The sequence below is a fragment of the Oryzias latipes genome, chromosome 11, assembly GCF_002234675.1.
Source record: "Oryzias latipes chromosome 11, ASM223467v1".
Taxonomy (NCBI): domain Eukaryota; kingdom Metazoa; phylum Chordata; class Actinopteri; order Beloniformes; family Adrianichthyidae; genus Oryzias; species Oryzias latipes.
Window position 1 is genome coordinate 20,112,726 of NC_019869.2, and position 10,137 is coordinate 20,122,862.

Genomic DNA, 10,137 nt, shown 5'->3' on the forward strand with positions numbered 1-10,137 from the left:
GTGTGTGTGTGTGAATGTGTGTGTGCATGGGTGAATGGGACTGTGACTGTAAAGCGCTTTGGGCCTTTGAAAGAAGGTAGAAAGCGCTATATAAGTATACGCCATTTACCATTTACAAGGGTTATTGTTTGAATGTATAAATCTCACTACTACTTATCTCATTGGATATGACCCAGCAGAACATTTTTGTGATCTATTCTCTACCATGTTTAGCCTCAATGATTCCCCACATTTGTGTGGTGAGGGCCATTCAGAAGGATCTTCTGAGTAATGCTCTCTCCTCTGCACCTCTCTGTTCTTCTCCCTCTTCATCAGCTCATCCTCTCTCTTTCTCTCTATCATCATCTGGACCTCTCTCCTTGTTCTTCTCTGTTGGGACTGACTTGTCATGAATGTCTGTACTTGTTTTCCCAAAATAAGTGAACAGGTGGTCAGCAGAAGTTTAAACCAGAATGAGCATCTAGGTTTTTGTGATTCAATAGTTTATTTCAACCTGAAGTCATCTCTGCTCTCTTTGATACCAGATGCGTCACCAACCCTCTGCCGCTGCGGCAGGGGTCTTGGTGTGGGGATGACTGGCTACTCTCCCTCCTTCCTGTCACATTCCATCACCCACCTTTGAAGAACAGAAACACTCACTCGAGCACAGGTCCCATTTCACCTTTGCACAAATTTGCGTGACTGAATGAAATGTTTCACGTGTTGGTCTGAAGGCATAACTATGTGTGTGTGAACATCAGTTTTATTGTGTACATGTTGACATGTTTGTATGTGAACATTTTTAGAGCCAAAAGGTATGTTTATAACATTCAAGTGGAAGGACAAATGCAGGGTTGCTGGAGCCTTTTCCCTCTACTGGCGGGCGAAGGCGGGGAGCAGACTGGACAGATCAGCGGTTTGTTGCACCGCCACACAACCACAAACACACCAAGGGACAATTTAGAGTCACCATTAAACATATAAAGCAATATATTTATTTATTTAGTCATTTTTTTAAATTTTAATTGTTTTTTTAAATTAATGTATTTGTTTTGTATTTTTAATTTTAAATTTAAAAAAATCTATGTATTTGCAGTTTTATGTATTTATTTTTAGTTATGAAACATGTTTTTGGACTGTAGGTGGAAGCCGGAGTGGTTGGAAAAACCCCACAGAGGAGAACACTCAAACCCCACACAGAAAGAACCCAGCCTGGATTCAAAGCAGGTCTTTCTTGCAATGAGGTAAGAATGCCTAACACTACACCACAGCCAACCCCACAAATGGTGTCTGAGGTAGTTGGTTCCACTAAGAGGAGTAAAGACCTCAGTCCCTCAATTGTAGTTTTAAGTTCTAGGAAAAAATGGGAATTCTGCAGAACGTTTATGCTTCAGGTTCCTGGGATGTTTAGCAAATGCTGCATTCTTTTAAGAGGAAAACAAGATTGAGCTTGTTGACTGAAATAATCCTCAGAATGACAGAACTCCTCACATTAACAGCCTTTTTTTATTCACTGACGCTTCAGTGGTAGCTGAAATCTCAGTTTTTCGGCTCTTTCAAATATCAAATGTGTGTTAACGTCTCTGAACTTCATTTGATCCTTTAACAAACTCTGGCATGTGCTGCTGGTCTCCTGGTCGGATTGCTCTCATCTGCTCAAAATAAAGTTGATGAAGATGATTTCTGTCTTCAACCCATCCAGACGGCGACGCCTTCGCTGCCCTCCAGCTGGGCCGCTCTGTCTCTTCTAGTTTCTTCATCCTCCCTCATCACTGGCGTGTGCAGCATCCTCTCGTGCTCTGTGTTACATAAAGCACTCAGACTCATTAGATCCTGCTTACACAGTAAACTAAAGCTGTTTAGGTTCATTTATGTTGACTTGCAGCTCGGGGATTTGACCAGCAGCTCCTTGATTGAATATGGAGGAACTCAATTTGTCACAGATCGAACATGAGACTGCAGCTGAGTGTTAAAATTATGACGCCGTTTAAAATGCCGAACATCTGATCTGACAAAGGTCTGAATGTAAATCGGGAGACGTGTTTTGTTGGAGACCCAACAAAAAATTGTATTGCGTCTTTGGTTGCATCAAACCCTTCTTGTTCTTTTTTTTCAGCTTTTTCAACTATTTTATTGTCTCAAAAAGCTCAGCTCCTTCCAGAATTTATTTTTTTCCTCAATTTTGGATCTGGTATTTTTGTGTCTTTTGGAAGTAATTGGGTGAAGTTTTGAATCTCAGGCATCTAAAGAGCTCAAAACCTCGGTTTGAAAAACCATTTGAACCATAGACTTCAGCAACCGTGGAATTTATACTCTAGAATTGGGGGATTGACAGATTTTTTAAAAAGCAGATGAAGTTTTAGTCTCAATTACCTTTTCACTTCGATGTAAACATTTTTGGCATAATTTCCAAGCCTGTCTTTTGTAGATGTCCATGTTTGTTTGTGACAAATATTTGAAATAGTTTTTGTGAATAAATAATGTGTACAAGCATTTTTAAAGGAGATCATGGAGTTTCTTGATCCTGTTTTTCATATTCTTCCCAACAATTTTTGACCTTTTCTTTTTTAACTTGTTGAGTATTCACTTTTTACCCGAGCAAATTGTGAGTGATGTTTTTTTACACTTTCCCCCCCGGTTTTTCTGCACTCAAATTTAGATATTTATTATGAAGTAAATTTCCAAAATTTCAGATGCTTCACAAACATCAGCATCGTCTAGCTTTAATTAATCTCAATCTGCGAGTCAAAAAGCGTCAGGATTTTTATAAAGAACTCAAATTCCAGTTTTAAACTCGTTTTAAAACTGGGGGAGACCTCGCCTTTCAGGCAGTTGCTCCCCGACTTTGGAACGACTTCCCCCTGTCTCTGCGTCAGATTGACTCAGTCGAGTGTTTTAAAGCTCAAGTTAAGACGTTTTTATATAGGAGAGCTTTTAGCTGACTTTTACTTGTGTTCACTTCTGCGTGTTTTTTTGTTTACTTATATGCCTGTGTGTGTTTATTTGGGTCTCACCGCTGATTTTACATTGTTTTAACATTGTGAAGCACTTTGTGAGTCGCTCTCTGAGAAAGGTGCTACATAAATAAATATTTACTGACTTACTTTACTTTATGTTGAACTGAACCTATTGTGTAATTGAATATTTACATTAAAAACCCAAAGAGGTTTGACTCTATAGTGAAAGAAACCCTACAAAACCAGAGTAACACCTCAGATTTGTTCAGATCAAATCAAAGCAAATCAATCTTTATTTACGTATCACGTTTCACATGTAACACAACACAAAGTGCTTTACTTTTTTTTACCTTTTTGTCCTGGTTGAGCTGCAAAAAAGTTTTTACCACCCATGATTTGGTAAATGATGTATAATTATATAAAAGCTTTTCTACCCAAAGCGCTTGACGGTCACAAACCCATTCACCCAGTCACACACACATTCACACACTGCTGTCAGCTCTGCTCTTGCCTGTGTCTTGCCCAAGGACACTCTGACACATGGCGGGAATCGAACCTGCAATCTTCTAATCGGAGAAGCAAACACACACACACACAAACGTGCATATGTGTGCAGATGTAACCTAGCAGATGATTAGTGCTTCTTTTTTTTTATTTTTCTCGGAGGAAGCCCGCCCTACAACTGCACCACGGCCGTCCCAAAGTACAGTAAAAAGTTCTTTGCTAAATCAGAACATAAAACTGAGTATTACTCTTAAAAATAAATGAAAAGTGTGAGGATTAGCTAAAATGTCCTCACACCTTGTGCTGTGTAGCACAATAATACATCTGGTCCTCTTTATGATACAAATACAAGAATACACCTTTCAATGACTCTCTGTTTCCATTTGTTTTAACTTTTCTGACAGCTACAAAACTACCACTGGAGTCAGTGAGCAGGCCTGTGTGTGCACATGCATGTGTGTGCACGCTCCTCCACCGCTATGCTAATCAGCAGCTATAATATGCTGTCGAGGGAAAAGCATAATAAATCAGCTTTGCTTTTTACTTTGCAGCAAGATGGAGAATTCTGGAAAGCTGGCTGCAACACACACACAACACATAGACAAACACACAAACGTGCACACGTGTGCAGATGTAAACACTAACAGATGAGAAGTGCTTCCTTTTTTTGCTATGGTGGCTGTTGACACGCACATTTTTACAGCCCTCCCTCCCAATTTGTGTCCTTTCTTCTGCTCGTTTGTGGGTTGTTGTGCACCGACTCTCATCTGTGTCTCGAGTTTCTGCCAACGGGATTGGGCTGGGGTCCAAACGCGTATGGCATCGTCCAGAATGCGTTAACTCGTTCCCTGTAAGCCGTACCTTTAAATGGGGAGCACGCCAAGCTGCAAAAAAGAGCAGAGGACAAAGCTTTTCAGGTGCCCCGCACACGCTCAGTGATGTCTGCATTTTCACTGACACTTCCACAGACACCGGCGTAGAAACTGAGGATGTTTCTTGCCAACACCGAGAAGCCTTTTCTCCAATTTATTGGCCGGCTGAAGGGGAGACTGTCACGGGGACTGCTCTGCCTTCTGCTGCATTATTCTGATGTCGCTACAGTCTAATTGCTGAGATGATCATGTTTTATAAAAAGCTGTGGTAAAAATAAAAGTCCCCTGTGTTTCTCAGTGCTTTGAATCTTCTGGTTTCCATTCATGAACAGAACCAGAAAACTGCTGCTGCCCTAAAGAAAATTAGTTTAATCTCTGCATCAGGGGTCAGAGTTCTAAGGAACATGGGTCCTAATTACATTTTTCTGTGCTTTTGTTGTCTTTATTATGGGAACTTAAATATGACAATTCACCATCTTCATTCATGCTGCTACAATGTTGTGCAAGAAAACTTTTTCCCAATGAGCGTTTTAGGAGAGTTTTAAGGCCAGTCAGGGCCGGCCCTGGTCTTCCGGGGGCCCTAAGCGAAATTTAATTTGTGGGCCCTCTAACTGATCAGCAGCACCAACAAAACGCAACTGTTGTTGTAATATAAATGAGATATATCTAGTGCAGAATGTTGGAAAGAAGTGCCTTCACTGTTGTGCGTGTGTGCACAAATGTATAACTGTCTTTTAAGTAATAATGAAACAATAAGTTTGATTTGGGTTCCATATTGGGTAGATTTGAACTTACCAGCAGCAGCATCAACGTTTTCCCTTTCAACAGAAGATGTGGTGACAGGAGTTTCTTCTGCAGCTAAAAAACAATAATTATTATACAATAATTAATGATGAAGTTAATAAAATAACTATAGCAGAATACTACTAATAATTTAGTGGTTCAGTTAAAATCTGTGTGCAGGTTTTTCACAATGTCATGATCTTTTTATATATTTATGAGAAATAGATTGTTGGATTATATATTTGCACAAGATCATATTTATTTATTTAATTATGAACAGTTTGGGGCTCCATGCTCTTCAGCCGCTGTTTATGGAAAAAAGGGGTTATGCAGACACTGTTTTTTAAATTACTATACATGCCACATGAAGGGATGTGGATGCTGCACCTCCTCCAATACTTTTTGATACTTTTTGAGAGCAGAAGAAAATGTTGGCTGACACGGAACTGTGCAAAACATCCTCATTATGTAAAACCAAAACTGTGAAATACAAATGAGAAAGAAATGTACCTATTTATAAATAATAAATGTGAATAATAATTTGAGTATAAATGGAAATATAAGCATTTATACACTTCTTATTCTATTATTTTGTATGTTCATAATTTTACAATGAGTACATTTTTTTTGTCATTAATAAATTAGAACCTTTATTTCCTATGTATTTGGCAGTTTTGATTCTCCATATTTCATGCCAATGCAAGATTTTAAGACACATTGTTGAAAAAGTCAGACTCCCTGACTGTCTATAACAGATAAACAGGAGTTTTTTTACTGACATAAACCGGAAAATGCAGAACGCACTAAATATGTGTTAGCAAAATAATGAAACAATACGATAACGTGAGTTAAACATTTATCAGCCATCACCATTGTCGTTATTTAATCTTCTCTTCGCCGTTTTGGAAGGTCCTGTCTGACCTCATCCAGGAAACTTGGGTATCAGAATTATTTTAGAGTTTTCCATTGGAAATTACGAAACGGGGTCGTTTATGTGCAAACTTCACCTGTCTTTCTAACTTTACCGAACTTCGGATCAATTAGTATTTAAAATAGCGAATGCACAGAAATACTGGATAATGTAAAAAATATGGCCCCATCATCCTCCAAACTTACCTTGTGATTGATGCTGAAGTTGTTCATCTTTTTTCAGTTCCTGATGGTTAAAGTCTATGTGGCATGAAGTGCTCTTGTTGTCGCTTTGATCAGTGTGACAAAATGTGCTCGTTTTTTTTCTTTTCTCAACTTTATTGAAACAAAATGCTCTCGTAAATGCACACGTGCCAGGCTCAGATGCAGTGATGTTGACCAATCGTTGCTGAGAGTGGCGTAACGTCATTATTTGGGTTGCCAGATTGGTTCAGGTGTGTTGACGGGGGGATCACAAAAGTGCAGGCAACATTCTTTTGCACAACATTCACAGCTATGAAATAGGTTCCCAGATTTGGGTCTTTTTTTAATTTTATTTGTTCTCCACTTCGGGGCCCTGGTGGTGACGGGGGCCCTACGCGGCTGCGTAATTCGCGTATAGGGAGGGCCGGCCATGAGGCCAGTTTAACCTCGCAAAGGAGTGAGGAGTAAGTAAAAACATAAAACACCAAACCAGCAGGAAGTCTATGCTAAGTTAATTTAAGCTTTTAAACATTTTTTGGGCAAAAATAACCCACCCTACATTTCAACCATAAATGGAAGGGGAAAAAAACAACTCAGGGCAAAAAGGTATAAAAAAAGCAAGAAACATTGGGCTGCAACGCCCGAAACACGCCGCAGGACCTCTGGTTGCATTTTTACATTGACTTAATATTTGAAACTGAACGCCTCAGCCGCTTTGTTTTCTTAACACCTCTGCAGATTCTTATGTATCTGATCAGTCGAGGAAGCCTCACGAGCTCAGAGTTTGGAGTTTCCTCAGTTGTTCTTGGTGTTTTGGGTGTCAGTCTTAAGTCTTCCTGAGGGGTCCTAGAACGGTGCTGGGAGGCACTCCCCGTGGGTCTTTATTATTTGGGATTCTTTTCTAGGCACAATTGTACAACAACTGTTGGAAGATAGAAAATGTCATCAAAAACAACAATCTCTTTTCAAACAAATGAAAAAACCTTTCTACTGTCTCACACAGAACTGAAGAGATGCTTTTAGGCTGAACACTGTTGAAGCAGAAGCTTGTCTGAAATCATTAATAGGACTGTTTGTCATCTTGGGGAAAATCCTGGAAGTACTGTTGCATTGATTGAGCCTTAACTTGGTACAAACTGTAAAATCCCATGAGGTAAAACCCAAAGACGCATTTGGACACCTTCAGGTTTCAAGCGACTTCTTGGAGTCTTTGCAGCCTCAACAGACGCCTGAAGCTGTGAATACACCTAGCATTTGATTCACCTCCAAGAATGCACTAAACGAGTGTTCTTGAATGTGCATGTAGCACATTTTTTTCACACTAGACAAGCAGAGAGCGGCTTCTACTTCTTTTGTTTTTTTACTGTTTACTGGCGCGTTCCCACCACTTACAATTGGAAGAGCAGATCTTGCTCCATGCTTTTTCTTTCTCAGCTCTATTCCGATACATAAAAGATTTGATGTCATATTAATCCAGTCGGACAGAAAAAAACGCAATAATTAATTTCTACTTTGTGATCATGTTTACAACGGTTAGGACTTCTGTGTTTTGAAAAGAACACTACCCACATGTCACAACCAAATTGGAGTCCCTCATTGGTCAAAGTTTAGCGTTGTTGCATTTTAGTAACCAAGAAGTTTAACCGATTGAACCTCCAGTGCGTGATCAATGAACAGTTCTTTCCACCATGGGGGGCAGAGCTTTCAGTCGCTCCGCCCCCCAGCTATAGAATTCTCTTCCTCCAGATTTACGCAATACCGACAGGCTGCCACTGTTCAAATCCAAACTCAAGACTCATCTCTTCAAACAATCATACAGTTAATCCATTCAGTTAACACAACCTCATTTGTCTGTTTTTCTATCCTGTTTTTATCCTGTTTTATGTCCTTATGTCTTTATGTTTACTCATGTTTTACTCTGATAATTTCTTATTGATGTTTTATTCTGTTTTTCTTATTTTTAACCTTATACAGCGACCTTGGGTGACCTGAAAGGCGCTTGAAATAAATGTATTATTATTATTAAATAGCCAGCTACTTAAAAACATTCATGGCGACGTGTGAATTTCGGGTTGACGTGCGTTTATATAGAATTTGTGTTGGAAGTGGCCACTTGAATGTGCGTTGCAGAGGGCGTTGTGAACGTAGCTTCATATTTTTGAATAAAGCTCCCCGCTACACCACAGGAGTGAACCTGTAGGGTCTAATCTTTCTCATATGTGAGACACCGTTCTCTGTCTCCTCAGTGGCAGGACTATCACCTCCTTTCCCAGATCGGAGGTGCAGGTCTTATCCCAACAGCCCAGTCCTAGTGCAGTTTGTCTTCATTTTTCCTCATCCCTGTCGACTTCCATCCAAACCCATAAGTGTAATTTGACATGGTGTGTGATGCATTACTACAGAACAACTTGTTTGCGTTTGTCTGACTGCATTCATTTGTCTTTATCTCAATCATCCCTCCTCATTGAATTCTCTTCGGTTCTCCATAGCTCCTTCCTTCCTCTTGCCCCATTTCCAGAGGAGTGCACTCTCGTGCCTCCCTAATCGGTTTCCTTCTTGTTCCCTCTTTAGCTGTCAGTCACGAAGCCTATTTTGGTCTCATAGATGATCAGTGAGCGCAGAAATAAAAAATACCCAAAACTGGGATGAAATAAAGCAGATGTGACTCCACAGGGGACAGATTTTTCGAAGAGATTGTGGAAGTAAAAAAAACCTCATAAATCTGTGCTCGCTTGATGAATATTTACAAACCGGATGAATCGACTGTCATGACCAGAGAAAATTGAATTTCTGTGTTTTGGGAAAAATTACAGGATTAAGAGGAAGTAATCTGGACTGACATGACCTTTTTTTTTTATTTTAAGTTTGAATGAATCCTCTTTGTCCTTTGGACTCCCAACGTATGATACAGCTCCTTCGGTGCCCTATAGAGGGCAGCATTTAACTGTAGAGGACCACGGAGCATGACCTGGCACGTCTGACCACACACACACACACACACACACAGAGGCGTGGTGTGGACAACCACAGCAGCCTGGTGCTGTCACAGACATGATGAGAGTCTGCAGGCAGAGTGATGGGCTCAGGGTGTGGTGGGGTTTGGGGGGCAGATGATATGAAGATCATTTGGAGTCCAGAAATAGCTCTCCAGTTCTGCAGGTTCCCTGAAAGTATTAATATCTAATCATGGAGCACGCGCATGCACTAAAACATGAATGGCTGTCAGCATTTTTTCCATCAGATGTGCACATGCGGCTCTTTTCAATAATTCAAACTATTTGTGCACGTGTTTGATTCTTGGTAAGTAAACACACCTCCCTGTCTCAATCTAAACATCCAGGATGTAAACATTCTGGATGTAGACAGAACAAAACTGGAAATTGGTGTGTTATAAGTTGCAAATGCTTACTTATATACGATTGTCAGAGGATGAGGTTATGTTATGATTTGAGCAGTTTTTTCCCTTTAGAGAAATGAATATCTGATATTTTTGGATGAGCTTCAACCCTTTAATATCTGCTCCAGTGTTGATGTTCTTTCAACTACCGTAACTCTTCAACCGTTTATGCAATTAACGTAATTCCAACAAGAAAAGGGTTTTTTCTTTTCTCCCTCACAATCAGCTGATTTACGTTGATTGTGTATCATCAGTGCAAGGCAGCTTTTCTCTACTTCAGTATCTCTTGAAATTACATAAATTGCGTAAACAGTTGAAGAGTGACGGTAGTCCAGAGAATGTCAATACAAGTTGACCTAAAGAAGGGAATCCGGTCAATCGAAATGAAGGATTGATAGGTTCCAGCTTCTTCTCTCAGATCAAGTTCACCGTAAATGGTAAATAGTAAATGGCGAATACTTATATAATGCTTCCTACCCTCTTTTGAAGGCCCAAAGCGCTTCACAGTCACATTCAACCATTCACACACTGA